The sequence below is a fragment of the Leopardus geoffroyi genome, chromosome A1 (genome assembly GCF_018350155.1).
Source record: "Leopardus geoffroyi isolate Oge1 chromosome A1, O.geoffroyi_Oge1_pat1.0, whole genome shotgun sequence".
Classification (NCBI taxonomy): domain Eukaryota; kingdom Metazoa; phylum Chordata; class Mammalia; order Carnivora; family Felidae; genus Leopardus; species Leopardus geoffroyi.
In genome coordinates this window covers 160,933,724-160,958,109 of record NC_059326.1, presented here as the reverse complement: position 1 = coordinate 160,958,109, position 24,386 = coordinate 160,933,724, and the positions used below count along the sequence as shown (strand labels likewise).

Below are 24,386 nucleotides of genomic sequence, written 5' to 3'. Positions count from 1 at the left end.
TTTAGCTACATTTTTTAAGAATGTAAGATTAGAAAATTCTTACAGTTAAAATATTTCCTTACCTCCTCTCAATTTTCCATTTTCAATCTCTCAATTATTGTTAATTATATTTTGTTCTTCTGTTAACATAGCTTACTTTATCTTTAATGTTTATCATTTTAAATAAGACATTAAAATTTTCCCTCAATTATCAGTTTGACTATATAATTTGTCACATCATTAGGAAAAAATACAGAAATTGACATGCTATCATTTTCTGTCACCTCTTTCTCTACACTTTTTAAAATATAATTTTTACTTTGTCTCTATAACATCTTTGTGGAAAACTGTGTGAAATTGGTATTTTTGTAGATGCAACATTTTTTATATCACCTATCCTGTATGAGTCAATCTGTTATATTCTGTTATTCATAATTCACAAAACTCTTTAGCTTTAGTTCTATATTTAGATATATTCTGTATTAAAAATGCAACACTGTTACTATAGATTTTCACTTATTTATTGTTGACCTCACTGCAAAAGCCTTATGATAGTGATATTTCCTGAGTTCATGTAGTGATCGCAATTATTGGGTTTTCATCATACCATCCATCCTAAGAATTTTGACAATTATAATGTTCCTAGATTTTTGCACAATTTTGCATGTACGTAAGTGTATATTTATTGTGATATAATTTAAATACATAAAATCCACCACTTTAAAGTGAAAAATTGAGTGGTTTTTAGTATATGGCCGAGGTTGTACAACCATCACAAGTAATTTTAGAATATTTAATACTCCAAAAAGAAACCCCATTCCAGTTATCAGTCAGTTTCTCTCCCCCTCCCCCTTTGCACCCAGGGGGAAAGTATACTTTCTGACTATATGGATCTGCTTAATCTGAATATCTTATATAAATGGAATTATAAAATATGTGGCTTTGGCTTCTTTCACAGCATAATGATTCCAAGGTCCATTGATGTTGTAGTATGTATCAATTGTTTATTCTTTTTTTATGGGTGAATAATATTCATATATATATTTATAAAGTGAATTTTATATAAATATATATGTTTATATACTGTAAATTCTATTAATATAGTTATATATTACATAATTGTATGATTATAGTATAATCTATATGCATATAAAATATATTTATATAATATAATATATATACATATGTATTCATATTAATATATATTTTTTCATCTGTTGATGGACCCTTAGGCTGCTTCAGTCTTTTAGCTGTTATGAATATTGTTCTAACATTCATGTATTAATTTCTATTTGAGTACCTGTTTTCAATTTTTAATTGTTATTTGATGTCTATATACCAAGGAGTGAAACATTAAGTTATGTAGCAAGTCTAACTTTTTGTGGAACTACCAAACCATTTTCTGTTTTGACTGAAATCATGTTTCCACAAGCAATGCATGAGAGTTCCAATTACTCCACATGTTTGGCAATGCTTCTTGTTTTATATTTGTTTTTACATTATTATACCATTTCCTTTTAGGTTTTTGTGTGTGCAGTGGTAGCACATTATGTATTATTTTGGTTTTTATTTCCTAATGACAATGATGCTGAGTCCCTTTACATGTGCTTATTGGCCATTTGTATATATTCTTTGGAGAAATATCTCTTGAAATACTTTTCCCATGTTTAATTGATGTATCTTGTTACGTTGGGCTATGAGAGTTCTCTATAGATTTTGGATACTAGACTTTTATCATATGTGTTACTTGCAAATATTTTCTTCCATTCTGTTTGATACACAAAAGGTTTTATGTTTGATGAGTTCCAATGTAATTTTTCTTCGGTTACTTCATTTTTGGTGTCTTATCTCAAAAACTCCCTAATAATGATATTGCAAAGATTTACAACTATGTTTTCTTTTAAGAGTTTTATAATTTTGTTGTCATGATTAAAAATAATGTACATATGTGATCAATTTTGAGTTAATTTTTATATGTGGTAGAAGGTAGGGGTTCAGATTCATTCCTTTACACATGAATATCCAGTTGTCCCAGCAACTAGATAAAAAGATGGTTTGTTAAAAAGGTGATTCTTTTCACCATTAAATTTTCTTAACACCCTTGTTGAAAATCGACTGACTATAAAAGGGAGGTTTTATGTCTGGATTCCAAACTCTATTCTATTGTTTTGTCTATCCTTATGTTAGTAACACATTTTATTACTGTAGCTGTGTTACTATGTTTTGAAGTTGGGATACATAAGTCCTATAGATTTCTACTTTTTCTAGATTTGCGGGGGGGGGGGGGTGGGTACTATTCTCAGTCTCTTATGCATCTATGTGACTATTAGGATCATCCTGTATATTTCTGTAAAAAAAAAAGTAGTTGGAGTTTTGATAAGAATTATATTGAATATGTATAGCAAGTATTGCTATCTTAACAATATTAAGACTGCCTATCCATAAACATGAGGAGTCTTTCCATTTATTTAGGTCTTTAATTTCCTGTGGTTTTACGTGTACAAATTTTTTACCTCCCTGTTTAACTTATTCCTAATTATCTTATTTTTCATGCTATTATAAATGGAATTGTTTTAATTTTATGAATGAATTATAAATTGCTAGCATATAGAAATATAATTAAGTTTTGTGCATTAATTTGTCTTGCAACCTTACTGAACTTATCATTTTTATTATCTTTTTGGATTCTTCAAGAATTCTTCTGTATAAAATCATGTCAGCTGCAAATAGGCAAGCAAAAGAAATAAAAACACTCAGACTTGATTGTAAAAAGTAAAACTATCTCTTATCACCCTGTCTAGAACTTCCAATACCATGTTGAATAAAATGGACAAGGGCAGACTTTTTTGTCTTTTTCCTGATCTTAAGTAACGGCTTTAAGTTTCTCAGCATTAAGAATGGTGTTGATTGTGGATTTTCTGTAGCTATCCTCTATCAAAAACATTTTTCTGCATCTACTATGATAAATATGTAAATATTTTTCCATTTCCCCCATTATTCTATAAATATGGTATATTACATTGATTGATTTCTGTATGTTGACCCATCCTCACATTTGTGAGATAACTCCCACTTATTTATAGTATATAATACTGTATTACATATATATGTATGTATATATATATATATATACATCATATATATAATCCTTTAAATTTGCTTTTCTAATATTTTGCTGAGAATATCTGTGTGAATATTCATAGAGGACACTGGCATACTATATTTTCTTGTGAGAACTTTGTCTGACTTTACCAAGATAATATTGGCCTCCTAAAATGAGTTAAGAAGTGTTCCTATATTTCTTCTTTTTAACAAATAGGTATTTAAGAAGTATTAGTGTTACTCTTCTAATTATTTGGTTGAATGTACCAGTGAGGTCATCTGGTCCTGAATGATTCTTTGTAAATTTGTTTTTATTACTAATTCAATCTGTTTATGTCTTTATAGAAATGTAGTCACTATCGTTTAATTGTTTGGCATATACCTCTTTTAAACATTCCCTTATAATCCACTTCTATTTCTGTAAAGTCTGTAGTTAAGATACATTTTTAATTCCTGATTTCAACAATTGAAACTTTTCTTTTTCCTTGATTGGAATTGGGTGTATCTTTGCAAAGAATCAGTTTTTGGTTTTGTTCAATTTTCTCTATATTTTATTTTTGCTGTTGCCTAATATTTACTTCTTCCTTCTTTTTCTTGCATTGAATTACTGAATTTTACTCCGTTATTATAAAAGTAGGAGGTTAGGTTACTGACTTGGGATGTTCGTTTTTATTGGAAACATTTATAGCTGTAAATGTCCATCTGGGCACTAATTTTATTGCTTGCAATAAGTACTGATATTACCAAGTATTTTGTAATTCCACTATGGTTCATTATTTGACTCTTTGGTTAATTTGTTGTTTAAGAACTACATATTTTTAAATTTCCTAAATTTCCTTCTGTTACTGATTTCAAATTCCTTTAATATGTTCAGAGGACATACTTTATATGATTTCCATTCTTTAAAATTTTTGAGACTTGTTTTATTAAGAAACATATGGTCTATCCTAGAAAATGTTCTTTGAGTACTTGAGAAGAATGTGTTCTTTTGTTGGGTAGTATGTCTTTTAGTTCTGGTTCACTAATAATGTTAAAGTCTTCTATTTTTTTTATATTTTCTGCCTATTTATTTTATACATTATTGAAAATTGGGTATTGAAATGTCCAAATATTATTGAAATAATCTCTTTCTGCCTTTAGTTCTTTCAATTGTCCACTTGATGTTGGTGCATCTGATGGTTTCCCACAGGTCTCTGAGGTTCCATTTATCTTTTTTCATTCTTATTCCTCAGACTGGATACTCTGAATTTATCTTTTGTCAGGTTTGCTGATTCTTTCTTCTGCTTGCACAGGTCTGCAGTTGATCTTTTCTACTGAATTTTTATTTCAGCTACTGTAGTTTTCAACTGTAGGATTTATATTTGATCCTTTTTTCATAATTTCTATCTCCTTATTGATATTCTGTGTTTGTTGACAGAACATTCTCATGTGCTCCTCTAGTTATTTAGACATGATCTCCTTTAGCTCTTTGAACACACTTAAAATAGTTAATTTACAGTAATTGAAGCTTCCTTGGGGATGGTTCCTATTGACTTTTTTTTTTTCTTTTGGATGGGTAATACTTGCTTGGTTCTTCATATATATCATAATATTTTGATGAAAAATATGTGTTTCAAGTAATGTAAGGTACAACTCTGGAAATCAGATGCTCCTCCTACGCAGAGTTTTTTGTTGCTGCTTACTTTTTTGTTATTTAGTTAATGACATTTCTAAACAAATTTTAAAGTCTGTGGCCATTAAAGTGTGGCCACATTTAAAGTGTGTGGCCATTAAATTTATTTTAGTTTGGTTAGTGATCAGATAATAACTAATTATGGATTTTTAAAAATTCTTGGAATAAATCTCCCAGTCTTTGCTGACGGGCTATGTGTGACTGTTAGGACACATCTTCAACACACAACCAGGAATTTTGAACCCGGACTTAACCTTCATTTTCTGCTGTGCAGAGCCTCAGGATATATCAAAGATCTATATATCATTAAGACCTTCTCATGTTTGTTTGTTTTTTTTTTTAATTCCCTAAACATGAACACAACTCTTTGCTTCCTAGGAATATGTCAGGTTTTTTTAAAGCCCCTATACACATCTCATTCTTCACCTTTCCCTTTTAAGATTTTGGTTAATTTGGGGTGCCTGGGTGGCTCAGTCGGTTGAGCGTCTGACTTCGGCTCAGGTCATGATCTCACAACTTGTGAGTTCAAGCCCTGTGTCAGGCTCTGTGCTGACAGCTCAGAGCCTGGAGCCTGCTTTGGATTCTGTGTCTCCCTCTCTCTCTTCCCCTAACCCACTGGCATTCTGTCTCTGTCTCTCTCAAAAATAAATCAACATTAATTTTTTTTTTCAAGATTTTGGTTAATCTTTTGTGTGCCCAACTCTTCTAAATCACTCTAAGCAGTCAGGGTGTTATAACATTTGACAAATACCTCTTGGGGAGAAGCTTTTGGCACTCAGCAAGTTCAAATAAGGTGAAATAAAATAAGCTATTTTAGTAGAGTCTTCCAGAGAACCACAACTCAGGTCAAGTAATTACTATTCTTTGGAAATAAAGTTTGGAAAGAGCTGCAGTGCTATTGGGCTTCCTCTGATATCAGGAGTATGGCCTATTATCTTTCTAAGGCTACTCTTTAGACATCAAGTGGTGGATGAAACTAGAAGAAATGAAATACCACAAAGCATGTTGTTGATGCTAAGATTCAGCCATTCCATTTTTCTTGATGAAATGCCACCTCATGGCTGAAGTCTCAGGTTAATTTTTGGAATTCTGACAATTTGTGGCTATTTTTGTGGCTTTTTTGGAGTGTCTATACTCCATCATGTTCGCATCTCTCACTCTACCTTTCATTTTCATTCCTAGTGATGTTTTTCTCATTCTTAGTTTACTTAGCTTGTCAAGATCCCTTTTTATTTTATTATAATATATTAAAAATTAATTTTATTTTTAGATTTTTCCACTGTACAACAAACTTGAATGAAAAATACCTGAATTTCTTAGATTTGATTTCCAAAAGCAATTTATCTGATATATGCATTTAGTTTCCTTTTTATCCTCAGGTAGCATTTTTGCATAGCTGCCCTCACATATCTTTTCCATATATAGTATCAATATCTAAGATAAGTTCTGTCAAAATGGTTTTTCTGGTAAAACATTCATTCATTTTTTTTTAACATTTATTAGCACTTACTAGGTTCCAGTGATTATGAAAATACATAATGAAAAATAATTCCAACTATCCCTACCCTAATTCAGCTTGTATTTTATCAAGGACAGACATAAAATAAAATCCTAGACCCTGAACTGAAGACTGGGTAAAATACCTTGAAAGGAGAAGAGATGATAGGTCCTAAGGTGAGAATTTGAGAACACAGTTCCAAGTCTGTTACAATCGTTGAGAAATCTTGATGGCATCTATCAGGATGATGTCACTGAGGTGGTAATACTGGACATCCATGTAATCCAAGACACTTGTCCATAAACTGAAATTGCGACTTGATGGGTTAAGCACTGTAGATTTTATCCATCTCTTCCATTGCAGGAGATTTTGGGGAAAAGTGTGTTCAATAGTGTCGGTACTTACCTACTCACAAACCTTTTATCTACATATTTTCTTGCCTGAGCTCGTCTTTTACTATGAAAGCTATTATTTTCAGATATTAGCTTTTCCACTCTCCATTACAGTGAGCAAATACATACTTTAGTCAATCTTGATTAATATCACAAAAAGAAAAAAATTGCCTGCTGAGGGGATAGTTTATGGAAAAAAATTCTCTAAACTTAAAAAAATGATGAAAATAAATTAATCTCTTCTTCAGCTAGATGTGAGATGCCCATGATTTGAAATAGTAGGAAATAAGCCTAGAACTCAAGCTAACATTTAAGGAGGCTAAAATTTGAGTTCAAAATAGCAGTTCCAATGATCTAAATCCATCTGCAACTGTATTTCAGGACTCCCATTATATTTCTGGTGAGAAATTCTTAGTAAATGTGCTCTCGTTGATAGAAAATGACAAGGATAACTCATTTGTTACTTGAAATATCAGTTTGTATTGTAATTTACTCCTAATCATGGGTAGATGTTTTGGTTAACATATGGTCAGAGACAATCAATCTCCCTCTTTCTAGCCATTACTTTCACTGTGACAATGTCAGAATTCAACACATAGGTAATCAGAATATTAAAAGTAGAATAAACAGATAACAATCTAGAAAAAAGATAATGCTGAGTATTTTCCAAAGTTAGAGAGCAAACTACAAATCTAAGAGACAGCAAAACTATGCATATCATATTTAACTTGTTAAAAACGAATGATAACCAATGAAAAGAAAAAATATTAACAGCAACCATGACAACAACAATATACTATTTATAGAAGGACAAGGATTAAGAATTATAGCAATCTGTTCATCAGAAAACCTTAAACAAGACAGGAGAGTAGTATCTTTAATGTGCTGAATAAAAAAGTGGTCAATGCAGAATTCTATATCCAGTGAAAACATTATTCAGAATTTAAGGAGAAATAAATGCTTTCAAAGAAACAAAAACTAAGGGAACCCATTGCTATTAGACCTACTGTGAAAGAAATGTTTGAGAATGGTCTTTAGGAAAAAGGGACAGGATCATTCAGAAAATAGAACATCAGAATATTGAAAATGGAAAAAAAAATAAAAGTACCTATAGTATTTTTTTCTTATTTGTAGTTTTTGAAAACATAACTGATAAAAACCAGGCTGAATTATATATTAGGTGTTTACAGAATAAAATTCAGGAAAACAATGGCTAAGGGATGGAAGAGACAATAGGTTTTACACAATTAAAAGTCTTACACTGCACACAAGGTGATATAATATTATGTTACAACTGTTGCAGGTTATTTTTAAATGTATATTGTGAACCCCAGAGCAACCAGTAAAAAATGTGTTAAGATAATATAACCAATAAATTAGATTAAATGGGCTCATTAAAAACTGCTAAATTAAAACCAGAGAAGACAGAAAAAGAGAAAAAAGTTATAAGGAAGGATCAAATGGAGAAAATAGAAAACAGATAACAAGATGCTACAATATAATCCAGTCACATCAATAGTCATTGTGAATGTCAATGATCTAAACCCACTAGTCAAAAGAGAATCTTATATAAAACAATAATGACCCAACTATATTTGTCAATAAGAATCCACTACAAATATAAGATACTGATAGGTTATGTATGGTAAGAGGATGAAGAAAGATGCAATCATTAACCAAAATAAATCTCAAGAAACTATATTAATTTCATATAAATTACATTTCAGTACAAGAAACTTTTTCAGAGATAGATAGGAAACAAATGATGAAATGGGTAAATTTTACCCAAAAGACTAAAGAATCCTGAATTTGTATCCATGTGTCAAGACAGTATCAAATAGGATGCCTGGGTGGCTCAGTTGGTTGAGTGTCTGACTTCGGCTCAGGTCATGATCTCATGTTACTGGATTTGAGCCCCATGTTGGACTTTGTGCTGACAGCTCAGACCCTGGAGCCTGCTTTGGATCTGTGTCTCCCTCTCTCTCGTCCCCTCCTCCACTCACACTCTTGTCACTCTCCCTCTGTCTCTCAAAAATAAACAAACATTAAAAAAAAAGTATCGAAACACATGGGGAAATAATGGATAAAAACAAAAGGAAAAATAAATGGATTTTTAATTATGATTGGAGACATTAACATGCCTCTCTCAGAAATTGGCAGAACAAGTAGCCAGAAAACGAATAAAAAAATAGATAACCCCCAAGCAACTGTCCATCACTTGGATCTCTTTGAGAGTTCTGAGCATTCCATCTAACAATAGTAGAATACACAGTCTTCTCAAGTACAAACGGAGCAGACATCTATGTAAACTGCATCCAGGAGTATAAAACAAACCTTAATAAATTTAAAAACAGAAATTACTATAATATGCTTTTGGACTGAGACAAAATTAAACTAGACATCAATATTAGAGAGGTAGGCAAAAAATCTCCAAGTATTTAGAAAATAAAAATCACATCTATCTAATCCATGAGTTGAAGAGAAAGTCTCAAGAGCAATTTAAACTAGCTGCCTTTTCTTTATAAGTATCCTCTTAGCTTTAAAGAATAGTGATGAATATAGCAGCAGTGACACATTGAATGGTAGTTATACATGTATGCTAGAGGAGTTTTCAACCTCTCTTTATATACTTCCTGCCCACATACTCAAGATGGGTCTTCCACAGTATCATTTTGGGTGGTAATAAGAATGAATATCAGATTTTTATCACTCCCCTTTCTTCCCCTCTAATACTGGGAGAAGCGTAGATATCATAGAGTTTAAGAGTGGTAGTGATTTTTAAATTAGTTTTCTTTCTCGACCTGTTAAGATATAATGGTAGGTGTTGAATTTCTGCTACTGTGTTTCCTTGCTTATTTGTATCTGTTTTAGTAGGCTTTCACTAAGAAGTTTCATTCATTCAGTTTCTCTTTCAGAAAATTTTCCAACTGTTTTCAGCTTTTTTTAAATTATGCCATATTTTGTTTACAGTGAAAGGTTTTACATTCAACAGTAAGTTTATAGCATTTTGTAACAAGATTTCAACTTGACCAACTCAATAACTTCATGGGCCTAATTTCAAGATGAATCATCAATTTCAAATGTAACTTGGTTAGGAAGGAATCTGGTATGAAATGAAAAGTCATTCAGAGTTGGGGGTGATTTCTAAGCCCACTATGCAATTCTTAGTCTAATCACAGAAGAAAAAAAAAAATTAAGAGATTATTTGCTCAGCCTCTTCATTACAGAGAGAAGGTGGATTTTTTAGAAGTACTACATTAGGAGCAACAACTAATAATAACAATTTCTAAATTTGGCCCATTATATTTTACTTTTATCGCCTTTCATCTTCTTTATACCATTTTAAATAATATTTAATCTTACAAGGAAGTTATGAAGATGTAGTTTCTGATATAACCATTAGAGGCCATTGCTCATGTTTGATACATGTAGCCACTTAAAATCCTATCATGACTCACAGTACCTTTCATCATTATTTTCTCTTAAACTCCCTAATATATTTAATGGTTTTATGTAGTTTAAAGGGTAACCATAACTTCAGTTAGTGAAGCGATCCAAAAGGATTATTTCTCATTATGTTAATTATTTTCTATTGTTACTTCTTCTGAATCTCTGAAAGCCTTTTTTCCTTCCAATTTTCCTTTGTTCTTAGGTAACTCTGAAATTACTAAGCATCAAATGTAGTATAAGACTTTCATTTAGCAATTCAGATATACTAAATGCCTATTAATTACAATTTAAAATTACAATAAGGGAGCTTCCAATTGGTGACCACGTGGAGCTGCAGGGAGAGTGGCAGCCTGGCGAGCTCAGGGAAGCTGCCCGCCCTTGCTGCACACCTCCTCCTCCCCATCTGGCTGTTCCCGAGTCACATCCTTTGTCACTCACCTCGTGATCTGGACAGTCCAAGATGACAGCATAGGAAGATCCTGAATTCACCTCCTTGTATGAACATACCAAGTCTACAGCTCCATGTGCAACAATTCCCTCTGAACGACCTGAAAAACAGATGAACAACTTCCTCACAACAAACAATAAAAGGGCTGCATGGAGACAGGAAGATGACAGCATAGGAGGATGCTGGGCTCACTTCATCCTGCAGATCTCTTAGATTCCACCCACACCTGCCTAAATAACCCAGAAAACTGCCAGAAGATGAGCAAAATGGACTTTCCGGAGCCAAGCATAGACAAGAGTCCCACAGAAAAGGGTAGGAAGGGCAGAGAGGCAGCGCATGCTACATGGACTAGCGAGACAGAGCTGGGGCGGTGGAGGGGCAGCCCGCCTGGCAAGGCAGAGACCCTGAAGTCTGGCTTGCAAAAGTGGAGGGGCCGGACTGCATGAGTTCTGACAACCAGCAGGACTTAACATCTGGAACGTTAAAAGTCAACAGCTCTGCTCTTGGAGAGTGGGAGGGCAAGAGGACACCAGGAGGGAGACTTGTTGAGCCCCGGAAGGACAGAGTTCAGTAGGGGAACAAAGGCACTGGCAAGCGCTATTTTCCTTTCCCATCCTCCAGTTGAAATTCCAAAGGGAACTGGTTCCTGTCACTGAACTTGCTTGCAACCCTGTGCTTCTGTGAATCCATCCATCCTAAGAGTCTGCCTCTCTCCCAGTGCTGCAGGGTCCCTCCCACAGGGGACCACTGACCCCAAAGCAAGCTAAGCCTAACACTCCAGCCCCTGTGCACCTCGCGGATTCACCCCAGCTAATACGCCCTCGGCCAGATCCCATAGAGGCAGCACCACAAGCATGGCAGTGTGGAAGTAGCCCAGACAAGGGTCACACCACGCCACAGTGAGTCCTGCTCCTGGGAGAGGGGAAGATAAGGTACACACCAGTCTGCCTGTGGCCCCGCCCACCAACGCAAGTTACTCCAGACAGCACAGAAGTGCCCTGCAGTTTGGAGCCACCACAAGGACTAACAAAAATGACGAAATGGAGTTTCAAAAGAAACTCCAGGAAGCAGCTACAGCTAACGAATTGATCAAAAACGATTTAAGCAAAATAACAGAACAAGAATTTAGAATAATAGTCATAATATAACAGTTGGGATTGAAAAAGTAGAGAGGACAGCAGAGAATCTATTGCTACAGAGATCAAGGGGCTAAGAAATAGTCATGAGGAGCTAAAAAATGCTATAAATGAGGTGCAAAATAAAACGGAGGCAGCCATAGCACAAATTGAAGAGGCAGAGGAGAGAATAGGTGAATTAGAAGATAAAGTAATGGGAAAAGAGAAATAAAAAAAAAATCCAGGAGTATGAAGGGAGAATTAGAGAACTAAGTGATGCAATCAAATGGAACAATATCCATATCATAGGAATTCCAGAAGAAAGAAGAGAGAGAGCAAGGGGCTGAAGGTGTACACGAACAAATCATAGCTGAGAACTTCCCTGATCTGGATAAGGAAACAGGCATTGAACTCCAAGAGGCACAGAGAACTACCTTCAGATGTAACTTGAATCGATCTTCTGCACGACATATCATAGTGAAAGTGGCAAATACAAAGATAAAGAAGGAATTCTGAAAGCAGCTAGGGATAAACAGGTTCTAACTTACAAAGGTAGACACATAAGAGTAGTAGCAGACCTATCCACTGAAACTTGGCAGACCAGAAAGGAAAGGCAGGAAATCTTCAATGTGATGAACAGAAAAAATATGCAGCTGAGAATCCTTTATCCAGCAAGTCTGTCATTCAGAATAGAAAGGGAGATAAAGGTTTTCCCCAACAAACAAAAACTGAAGGAATTCATCACCACTAAACCAGCCCTACAAGAGATCCTAAGGGGGATTCTGTGAGTAGAATGTTGCAAGGACCACAAAGTACCAGAACATCACTACAAGCATGAAACCTACAGACATCACAATGACTCTAAGCCCTTATCTTTTAATAATAACACTGAATGTAAATTGACTAAATGCCCCACAGGGTATCAGAATGGATTTTAAAAAAAAGACCCATCTATTTGCTGTCTACAAGAGACTCATTTTAGACCTGAGGACACCTTCAGATTTAAAGTGACAGGATGGAGAACTACCTATCATCCTACTGGAAGTCAAAAGAAAGCTGGAATAGCCATACTTATATCAGACAAACTAGACTTTAAATTAAAGGCTGTAACAAGAGATGAAGAAGGGAATTATATAATAATTACAGGGTCCATCCATTAGGAAGAGTTAACAATTATAAATGTCTATGCACTGAATATGGGAGCCCCCAAATATATAAAACAATCACAAACATAAGCAACCTTATTGATAAGAATGTGGTAATTGCAGGGGACTTTAATACCTCATTTACAACAATGGATAGATCATCTAGACACAGGATCAATAAAGAAACAAGAGCCCTGAATGATAAATTGGATCAGATGGACTTGACAGATATATTTAGAACTCTGCATCCCAAAGCAATAGAATATACTTTTTTCTCGAATGCACACGGAACATTCTCCAAGATAGATCACATACTGGGTCACAAAACAGCCCTTCGTAAGTAGAAAAGAATTGAGATCATACCATGCACACTTTCAGACCACAATGCCATGCAACTTGAAATCAACCACAGGAAAACGTGTGGAAAACCTCCAAAAGCATGGAGGTTAAAGAACACCCTACTAAAGAATGAATGGGTCAACCAGGCAATTAGAAAGGAAATTAAAAAATATATGGAAACAAATGAAAATGAAAATACAACAATCCAAATGCTTTGGGATGCAGCGAAGGCAGTCCTGAGAGGAAAATACATTGCAATCCAGGCCTATCTCAAGAAACAAGAAAAATCCCAAATACAAAATCTAACAGCACACCTAAAGGAACTAGAAGCAGAACAGCAAAGACACCCCAAACCCAGCAGAAGAAGAGAAATAATAAAGATCAGAGCAGAAATAAACAATATAGAATCTAAAAAAACTGTAGAGCAGATCAATGAAACCAAGAGTTGTTTTCTTGAAAAAATAAACAGATTTGATAAACCTCTAGCCAGGCTTCTCAAAAAGAAAAGGGAGATCCAAATAGATAAAATCATGAATGAAAATGGAATTATTACAACCAATCCCTCAGAAATACAATCAATCATCAGGGAATACTATGAAAAAGTATATGCCAACAAACTGGACAACCTGGAAGAAATGGACAAATTCCTAAGCACCCAGACACTTCCAAAAGTCAAACAGGAAGAAATAGAAAACTTGAACAGACCCATAACCAGCAAAGAAATTGAATCAGTTATCAAAAATCTCCCAACAAATAAGAGTCCAGGACCAGATGGCTTCCCAGGGGAGTTCTACCAGACATTTAAAGCAGAGATAATACCTATCCTTCTCAAGCTGTTCCAAAAAATAGAAAGGGAAGGAAAACTTCCAGACTCATTCTATGAAACCAGCATTACTTTGATTCCTAAACCAGACAAACACCCAGCAGAAAGAGAGAATTACATGCCAATATCCCTGATGAATACGGATGCAAAAATTCTCAACAAGATACTAGCAAATGGAATTCAACAGCATATGAAAAGAATTTTTCACCATGATCAAGTGGGATTCATTCCTTGGCTGCACGGCTGGTTCAACATTGACAAATCAATCAATGTGATACATCACATTAATAAAATAAAAGAACTATATGATCCTGTGAATTGATGCAGAAAAAGCATTTGACAAAATTCAGTATTCCTTCTTAATAAAACCCTCAAGAAAGTCGGGATAGAAGGAATGTACTTAAACATCATAAAAGCCATTTATGAAAAGCCCATAGCTAGTATCATCCTCAATGGGGAAAAACTGAGAGCTTTCCTCCTGAGATCAGTAACACTACAGGGATGTCCACTATCACCGCTGTTGTTTAACATAGTGTTGGAAGTTCTAGCATCAACAATCAGACAACAAAAGGAAATCAAAGGCATCAAAATCGGCAAAGATGAAGTCAAGCTTTCGCTTTTTGCAGATGACATAATATTATACATGGAAAATCCAACAGACTCCACCAAAAGTCTGCTACAACTGATATGTGAATTCAGCAAAGCCACAGGATACAAAATTAACGTACAGAAATTAGTACATTATACACTAATAATGAAGCAACAGAAAGACAAAGAAATTGATCCCATTCACAATTGCACTAAGAACGATAAAATACCTAGGAATAAACCTAACCAAAGATTTAAAAGATCTGTTTGCTGAAAACTATAGAAAGCCTATGAAAGAAATTGAAGAAGATACAAAGAAATGGAAAAACATTCCATGCTCAGGGATTGGAAGAATAAATATTGTTAAAATGTCAATACTACCCATAGCAATCTACATATTCAATGCAATCCCAATCACATGTGCACCAGCATTCTTCTCAAAGCTGGAACAAGCAATCCTAAAATTTGTATGGAACCACAAAAGACCCCGAATAGCCAAAGTAATATTGAAGAAGAAAACCAAAACGGGAGTCATCACAATCCCAGACTTTACCTCTACTGCAAAACTGTAATCATCAAGACAGCATGGTATTGGCACAAAAAACAGACACATAGACCAATGGTATAGAATAGAGACTCCAGAATTGGACCCACAAAAGTATGGCCAACTCATCTTTGACAAAGCAGGAAAGAATATCCAATGGAAAAAAGACAGTCTCTTTAACAAATGGTGCTGGGGGAACTGGACAGCAACATGCAGAAGAATGAAATTAGACCACTTTCTTACACCACTCACTAAAATAAACTCAAAATGGATGAAGGACCTGAAGGTGAGACAGGAAACCATCAAATCCCTAGAGGAGATAGCAGGAAAAAACCTCTCTGACCTCAGCTGCAGCAATTTCTTACTTGACACATCTCCAAAGGCGAAGGAATTAAAAGCAAAAATGAACCATAGGGACCTCATGAAGATAAAGCTTCTGCACTGCAAAGGAAACAATCCACAAAACTAAAACGCAGCTGACGGAATGGGAAAAGATATTTGCAAATGACATATCGGACAAGGGCTAGTATCCAAAATCTATAAAGGTCTCACCAAACTCCACACCCGAAAAACATATAATCCAGTGAAGAAATGGGCCAAAGACATGAATAGACACCTCTATAAAGACATCCAGATGGCCAACAGGCACATGAAAAGATGCTCGACATCACTCCTCATCAGGGAAATATAAATCAAAACTACACTGGGATAACACCTCACGCCAGTCAGAGTGGCTAAAATGAACAAATCAGGAGACTATAGATGCTGGCAAGGATGTGGAGAAACGGGAAACCTGTTGCACTGTTGGTGGGAATACAAACTGGTGCAGCTGCTCTGAAAACCAGTGTGGAGGTTCCTCAAAAAATTAAAGATAGATCTACCCTATGACCCAGAAATAGCACTGCTAGGAATTTACCCAAGGGATAGAGGAGTGCTGATGCATAGGGGCACTTGTACCCCAATGTTTATGGCAGCACTTTCAACAATAGCCAAATTATGGAAAGAGCCTAAATGTCCATCAACTGATGAATGGATAAAGAAGTTGTGGTTTATATATATATAGAATGGAATACTATGTGGCAATGAGAAAGAATGAAATATGGCCTTTTGTAGCAACGTGGATGGAACTGGATAGTGTTATGCTAAGTGAAATAAGTCATATAGAGAAAGATACCATATGTTTTCACTCTTAGGTGGATCCTGTGAAACTTAACAGAAGACCATGGGGGAGGGGAAGGGGAAAAAAAAGCTAGAGAGAAAAGGAGGTAAATAATAAGAGACTCTTAAAAGCTGAGAATGAACTGAAGTTTGATTGGGGGTGGGAGTGAGGGGAAAGTGGGTGATTGGCATTGAGGAGGACAGCTGTTGGGATGAGCACTGTGTGTTGTATGGAAACCAATTTGACAATAAATTTCATATTAAAAGAATAAAAATTACAATATGTATTCTGCTTTAGTTTAGAATCTTGAAGTCTAGGTTTATTTAAGGGATTTTATAGTTTATTATAATAAAATAATTAGGTTTTATAATTTTATAGTATATAGTATATAAATTATATATGCTATATAGTTTATAATATAAATTTTGTATCATATGAAGAGAATGTAAACATTAATGGTGGTAACCTATGGATCAAAAGCTAACATAATCCCATTAAATATACCTGTGGAAAAAATAGACAAAGAGACATTTCCAAAATGTTCAAAATAAGAATACTGGTGATTTAGTTGAAGCTTTCTTTGGTTGGGTGTAGGACATTAGTAAAGTTTTGTTTTAAATGTATTCCACCAATGGTCATATTCCAAATGACTTAAAAAATCAGAGAAGGGAAAATTCATTGTGGGGACCTCCTTAGGCTGCTGGTAACTGGCTGTTATCTGTGCATTTGTTTGTCTTTAATTTGCCAATTTGAAATAATGATTCACAATAGGTGTGCCAAGATTTTACAGAACATCACAGCATAGCTGCCACTTGGGCAGTTTATTACTTTCTTAGGAAGTTCCAATATACTGCCTCATAACAGTCCTTTCAAGCCCATACCATTGCCATTTAACAGATGAGAAAAAAAAACGCCTTGAGTGACATCACTCAAAATGGCTTTGGTGGCACGTTTTGTTGGTGGGGTGGGAAATAGGAAATGATAGGATATTTAATGGTGAATTAAGAGAAATTCTCCTAATCTCCTTGCCTGTCCAAAGTGTTGGTGATCCATGTGCAGTAGTGACTAAGAAAAAATGAGTTTCTTGCTCCCTAGGAAGGTTTGAAAAGGCTCTTTCAGGGCACCTGGGTGGCTCAGTCGTTTAAATGTCCGACTTCATGGGGCGCCTGGGTGGCGCAGTCGGTTAAGCGACCGACTTCAGCCAGGTCACGATCTCGCGGTCCGGGAGTTCGAGCCCCGCGTCAGGCTCTGGGCTGATGGCTCAGAGCCTGGAGCCTGTTTCCGATTCTGTGTCTCCCTCTCTCTCTGCCCCTCCCCCGTTCATGCTCTGTCTCTCTCTGTCCCAAAAATAAATAAACGTTGAAAAAAAAAAAAAAAGTTTAAATGTCCGACTTCAGCTCAGGTCATGATCTCGTGGTTTGTGGGTTCAAGCCCCGCATTGTACTCTGTGTTGACAGTTCAGAACCTGGAGCCTGCTTCAGATTCTGTGTCTCCCTCTCTCTGCCCCTGCCCTGATCACACTCTGTTTCTCAAAAAATGAATAAACGTGTAAAACAAAATTGAAAAGTCTCTTCCAGCATCATACTAGAATGGTAAGATGCAGGTTGCTTTGGTTGTAAAGCCAGAGAGATGAAGTATCAAGCACTTACTTACTTTCATTCAAAATTAAGCAGTGAACAGTGAACCTAGTATCCTGGAGGAAGCAAGGATTCCCAAAAGTTACTGTAGAAAAATGCATTTTCTAAAGACTATCATATGAGCAATCTGGTGATCAAATAAATACTAATGCAATTAGTGACATGCCACATGACAAATGTATTTAACAGCTTGAAAGTTGGGGGATAACATTTACATATAATTCTAAAAATAAATATTTTAAATGTGGAGAAATCAAGATTAGGTCTCAGACTACCCTGCCTTTGTCTCATCTACCATGAATTTTATCTCACAATAATTCCATCTCACAAAATCCCACTGGATGGAAACAGAAACTAACTATTTTGTTGCAATCTAAAATATTCTGCAGACTAAAACTCATGGTTTCGGTTGATTTCATATCTGCCTAATATAAAATTCATTTTTTTTGTTTGTTAAGGAGGATACAGCTTTCAAGTAACAATGAGGACATATACTACACTGACTGACATCTCTTCAAGACAAAGGAAAATGGGGTTGATTATTTCTCACATGTTGGTCAAGGTCACTGAGGAAAACATAGTATAAAAAGTTAATATTGTAGGAAAGACTTGACATCAAAAATGAAATGTTTGATATTGAAAAAGATATATTATCCCCATAGCTCTGCCAAACTTAGTGTCTACACAAATTATTATCTCTCTTTTAAGTGTCAGTAAGTTATAGTTATGTAAGTTACAGTTCTCTAAGGGCAGCTTTAACTGCTTTCTGTTACTTAGAAATTTCCTCTGTTTTACTTTTCTCAGTCAAAATGACTTAAATTTTTACAATGCCATTTCCTTTTATGTCAGAATTGTGTGCCATGGCATAGAATTTCCAACTGAATATACCTTTTCACTTTCTCTCTACAAATTATATATACCAAATGAATATCTTATGTATAACTTGCTAAAATAAAGGATGTCACTTTTCATTTGCTCATGGATACTGATATTCTTTGTACTAAGATTTTAGTACTGGGGTACCTGGGTGGTGAGTTAATTGAGTGTGCAACTCTTGATTTTGGCTCAGGTCATGATTTCGTGGTTTGTGGGATTGAGCGCCACTTCAGGCTCTGCACCGGATATGCAGCCTGACTTGGGATTCTCTCTCTGCCCCTCCGTCTCTGTCTCAAAATAAATAAATAAATAAATAAATGTAAAATAATAAATAAAATCTGGGTACATATCTTCACTTGCAGAATTATCAAAGTTTGCTGAATACAAGAAAGTTCACTGTGGAGATGATAATGTTAACTCCTAAAAATTCCTGGATTAACACTATAGTGAGCTTTTACTCCTAGAATAAGAGAAATATATTATGACTACTCCTATTTATAATTTTATTAGCAGCTGTATGGAAATTGTCTAAAAAATTGCTTTATATATAAATTCAGCCCATTAATTATGGCAAAATTATTGATATTGTTGCAATTATACTGTCAACTCTCCTGAACTCAGTTTCTCTGTGCTTTGCCTATAGTTGTGCTTAGAAGTAACTTTCTAGAATCCACATTTCCACTATGTGTTCTAAAATTACTGAATAAATAAGAAAATTATATACCTCAGTATTTGTTTAGAATATGGATATCATATGGATGATACAGCTGATAAAAAAACATTAGAAATTTATTTGTACAAACTTAATGGTTGGAGTTTGGGGAATATGGTGGCAGTGGTGGCAACACAGATTTGGGTCTTTCCGAATCCTAATTAGACCAACTACTGGGGAATCCAAAATCTTCTGGACAACATATCCAGAAACTAATGAAAATGCCTTCACAAACTCCAAGATGAAAGCAGGGGTAGGAATGGAGAGCTTTCAGATAATGAGGCAAGATTAACAACTGTAAAAAGAAGGTCTGGGTAGGAAGTGTCTCGGTCCACATGCCAGTTGTGAGAAAAATCGACTTGGCCAATGAGCCACCCCTCAATGGAGTCCTAAGGTGGACAGAAGTCAAATGAACCTAGGACTCCGTATCAGGCTTAGTCTTTGGCTGGATGCAGCCTGGAAGAAGCAGGGCTGTAGAGCCCAAAAGAAACAGTCCTTGGTCTGTATGTGATGGAACTAATAGGGTTACAGCTAGAGGCTGAAAGTCAGCTATACACCCCATAAAATGCTTCCAAAGAGATTCGAGCAAAGCACTTTAATGGCAGTAGCAATCTACCCATTACAACTCATACATGCACTTTTCTAAGTTGTTGTATGGTTTTCTGGCGCCTCTTTCTGAGGAAAGTTACTGACTCCTTTTTTTCCACTGTTGTAATTGGGACCACAACGGGGTAGGAATTCCAAGATAACCTTTTAAAAAGATAGATATGCTTCAGATATTGGAACTTAATTTCTTTTTCTTAGTAGTGACACTAGACATTGACTTGCCATACGTGACCATGAGGTAAACAGTGATAAGAATGTAGAAAATACATAAAGGGAAAAGAGGGCACTGTAAAAATTAAAATAAGTATATCTGATGAAGCTAAACACAGAAGTTCCAGTCTCTATGATTCCAAAAATCAGAATATTTAAGATAAAAATATAATTAATGGAGAATTAAAAGTTAAAACTAGACAGATGAAGTAAAAATTGAATTCAAGCATATCCCCAAAACGTCATAATTATGCAAAGGAATTATAAGATAGAAAACACAAAATAGAATTTGAACTATAGAGGATAAAAAAATGGTCCATGAGGCTTCTAATAATAATTTCAGAAACTTACAGGCAACTTAAAGAATATACCATTTCACAAGACAATACCAATAATTTTTCAGAACTAACTTAAAATAATGTGTTATCCAACTAAATAACAACAAAACTGTAATGGGTTTCAAATGGGTCAAAAGCTAATTTCCACTAAGACACACAGAATCAAAATGACTGACTTAGAAAGTAAGAAAGATGTTGGTAATAAATAACATTTAGTGATAACATTCTGATCACAGTGAGCAAAAATGTGTTATTTTAATAAAATCTTAAAAGTGCTGAAGGGAATTTACTATGAAAATTATGAATATAATTTTATTCCAGCTGCACTATTATTAAATAATGTAAGTGAAATTAAAAGTTTTAGATGTAATGAAAGCCAGATAATATGCCATCCAACTCAGCAAGCAGGAGAGGAGACCCAGAGAGAAAGAACGGGGTATAAGAAGTAAAGAAAATGGTAAAATCTACGGAAATAAATATTTAAATATAAATATATAACATCCATATGTTATATGTATGTAAATACTCTAAATATATTGACAATAACTCAGTGTGGGGTGGTTAAAAATACACTTTAAAACCGCATTAGTTTAAGTCTTTCAAAATACTATTTTCTAGTATTACAAGAGAATAAAAATATCTTTTATTTCAACATCCTCTAAAGACTGTTTTAATAACTAAAATAATCTTAAAAATCTTTGTCAAATTGATAGAAGCAAAAAAAATGAATAGAATACAGAACACATATTTTGGAATAGATCTCAGCATATGGATATTTTAGGTAAGGCATTTGTTGGGCAGGGTATCCTATGCGTGATAGGATATTGAGTAGCATCCCTAGACATACCTTGTTGATGCTAGTAGCACCCCTCATTGTCACTGCTGGGACAACCAAAAATAGCCTCACTTGAGAACCAATGATCTAAAATAAAGCAGAAAAGGAGAAAAAGAAAAGATGCTCAATAGAAACAGTATACATGTTAAGGACAATTTCACATATATGAGTGATCATAATGTAAGGTTTAAAAATCACTCATTTAAACAGACTCTTGAAATGTATTTTTAAAATTACAGCAATACACTGTTTCAAAAAGTCTTACCTAAATCATGATTCAGAAGGGTAGAAAATCAAGGAATGGGCTGAGAAAAATTGTAGACAAATCTATAAATGAAAGGCAATATAATAATCTCATGAGGATTTAAACAGAAGAGTATAGAAATAAAGGACAGTATCTAAATATAATTACTCAAGATATGAAAAGCATGTATTGTTACATACCTTTTACAATAGACTAAAAATTTTAATACCTGAATGTTAAAATTCAAGTAATAAAAGTATATTTAACATCAATTTGTCTCAAAATGAACCAGCCAGGAGAAAAAAATAAGTATTAAGAACACTGATTTAACAGCAGTTTATACAGAATACATATTAATATTCTACATATTATAAATACATATTTTATAACATGAAATACAAAATGTATATATCTATATCTACATATATAGCAACAAGTATGCATTCATATGATGACATAGATAGATCTCAACATGTTAGTAATAACCCCACAACCACTATCAAACATAACCCTTTTCCAAAATGTGATCATCTTATGGGCACAGAAAGTCGTATTTATAAGAAATGGTGACAAAAATAGTATTCACCACCATACAAATCCTCTTCTTTTTAAAATTTTTTTTTCAACGTTTATTTATTATTTTTGGGACAGAGAGAGACAGAGCATGAACGGGGGAGGGGCAGAGAGAGAGGGAGACACAGAATCGGAAACAGGCTCCAGGCTCTGAGCCATCAGCCCAGAGCCCGACGCGGGGCTCGAACTCCCGGACCCCGAGATCGCGACCTGGCTGAAGTCGGACGCTTAGCCGACTGCGCCACCCAGGCGCCCCCAAATCCTCTTCTTTAAAAATAATATAATTCAATTAAAAAATCACTGATTTTAAAAAGCCCCTCCCCATCCTGTTGCATTTTGGGAACTTAAAAATAAATACATCTAAAAAGCTCTTCCAGTAAAAATGAAATCATAATCGGAATTACAAAATAATTGTAGATACAAAAAGATGAAAGTAAGAGCATGTTTCTTCCCCTAAGCCCTCTACTCCTATTTTCATGGTTGAGGAAGAGACCCACACATTGGTGTAACACCCAGCTTCCTCATTAGTCATTCAGTCCATCAAACGCTAGCAAAAGAGAGCACAGAGCTAGAGTAGCTTTTCTCCTAGAGGAGCAACTAAAACCCTCTTATAAAACAACTGGGATTAAGCCCAATTCTCCTAGAAACTTATAGTCCTCAGGATAGGACTGAACACGGGGCCAAAACCTTACTTTCCCTTGGACCTCTACATACCCAATGAAGAAGAGAAACCCAGAAACTCCCTGGGTCATATGCCATATTACTCAAATCCTTCCTACCAGTATCTGCAAAAATCCATTAGAACAAATCTCATTATGTCTTTGTTTATCTCAGTTACCAAGAAACTTCCTAAACTGCCATGTTATCTTTCTGTTTTTACACCTGAATCCAGTAAAGCTTTATACATCTCTATTATTTCTCCTTTTGCAGTCTTATATCAACTTTTTAAAATGTTTTACTCTATTCCTTGAAATTCAATGTTATGCATAAAAGTTTTGCATAAAATCTTTATACTGTCAACATATTACCTGAATGGTCCCTTCATTCATTTTGTGCAAATTGCAATTCAACTATCACCAGGATGCAGTAATTTGTATGTGAATTCCCTCATAGTGTCTCTCATCGATGGCTTTATTTTTCTCAGTTGTGGCTTTATTTTTCTGAGTCCTTATATCACTGTTTTGTAAATGAACTAGGTATTCTTTTATTTTTTCATTTTTATTTGGTAAATTTTATTTATTTTTGAGAGAGAGAGACACTGAGCACAATTTGGGGAGAGGGGCAGAGAGAGAGGGAGAGAGAGAGAATCCCAGATGCAGAACCTGACGAGGAGATTGAACTCATGAACCATGAGATCATGACCTAAGCCGAAATCAAGAATTGAACATTCAATCAACTGAGCCACCCAGGCACCCTCGTATTCTTATATTTCCAAAATAACATTTAGAACATATTCCCACCTTTTGGTAGCCATGTTCAAATATAATCCCCAATAATTCTCATCTCTTGGTATTCACACTTTTGTGTAGTCCTCTTCCACAATGTGGGAAGTGATAAAAGTGTGAGTTTCAGAGTAGGTCATTAAAGACTTTGAACCCTCTGCCTTTTTTCTCTTGAATCACTTGCTGTGAATCTGGCAGTCATGTCCTGAGGACCCATAGACCAGCTCTATAGACAAATCCACAAGTCCATATTTTTACTAACTGAGATTTTCTTCCACCCACCAGCGTCAACTTGCCAATCATATGAGTGAGCAATTTTAGAAATAAATCTTGCAGGTCCAATAAAAATAACTCTGATGACCCAGTCAAGGATGACATAAAAGTTGCAACGTCATAAGAGAGATTCCCAAGGCAGACACATGAAGAAATGGTACTCTTAAATGCCTGACCAACTCTCATAAATATTTGCTGTGTTTTTATGGTCCTAAATTTTTATTTAATTGCTGTACAGCAAAATTTAATACAATCATTTTTCCTAAAATCTCCAGCTCTGTTTCTCAGGTCATCAAGCTATATTAACCACCACATCTCATTGCCATTATCATATGCTGGTCCTGGGACGTCACCCTTGATTTTGTAATGATTTTAGCTACTGTCTC

The 24,386-nt window shown here is 34.9% G+C and overlaps 1 long non-coding RNA gene across 2 annotated transcripts in view; it reads right to left on the bottom strand.

The window, feature by feature from the left end:
* The window catches only part of LOC123603729, a 35,283-nt gene extending 13,477 nt beyond the window's left edge, over positions 1-21,806 (bottom strand). The window contains exons 1-3 of one of the 2 annotated variants that reach the window (XR_006714981.1): positions 21,734-21,806; positions 21,481-21,555; positions 10,532-10,641 (exon numbers count right to left, since the gene is read on the bottom strand). This is a non-coding gene — a long non-coding RNA (uncharacterized LOC123603729). Of the gene's footprint in view, positions 1-6,396; positions 6,865-10,531; positions 10,642-21,480; positions 21,556-21,733 lie in introns of those variants that run through there. The other variant, XR_006714985.1, reaches the window with a different exon arrangement.
* Positions 21,807-24,386: the final 2,580 nt, after the last annotated feature.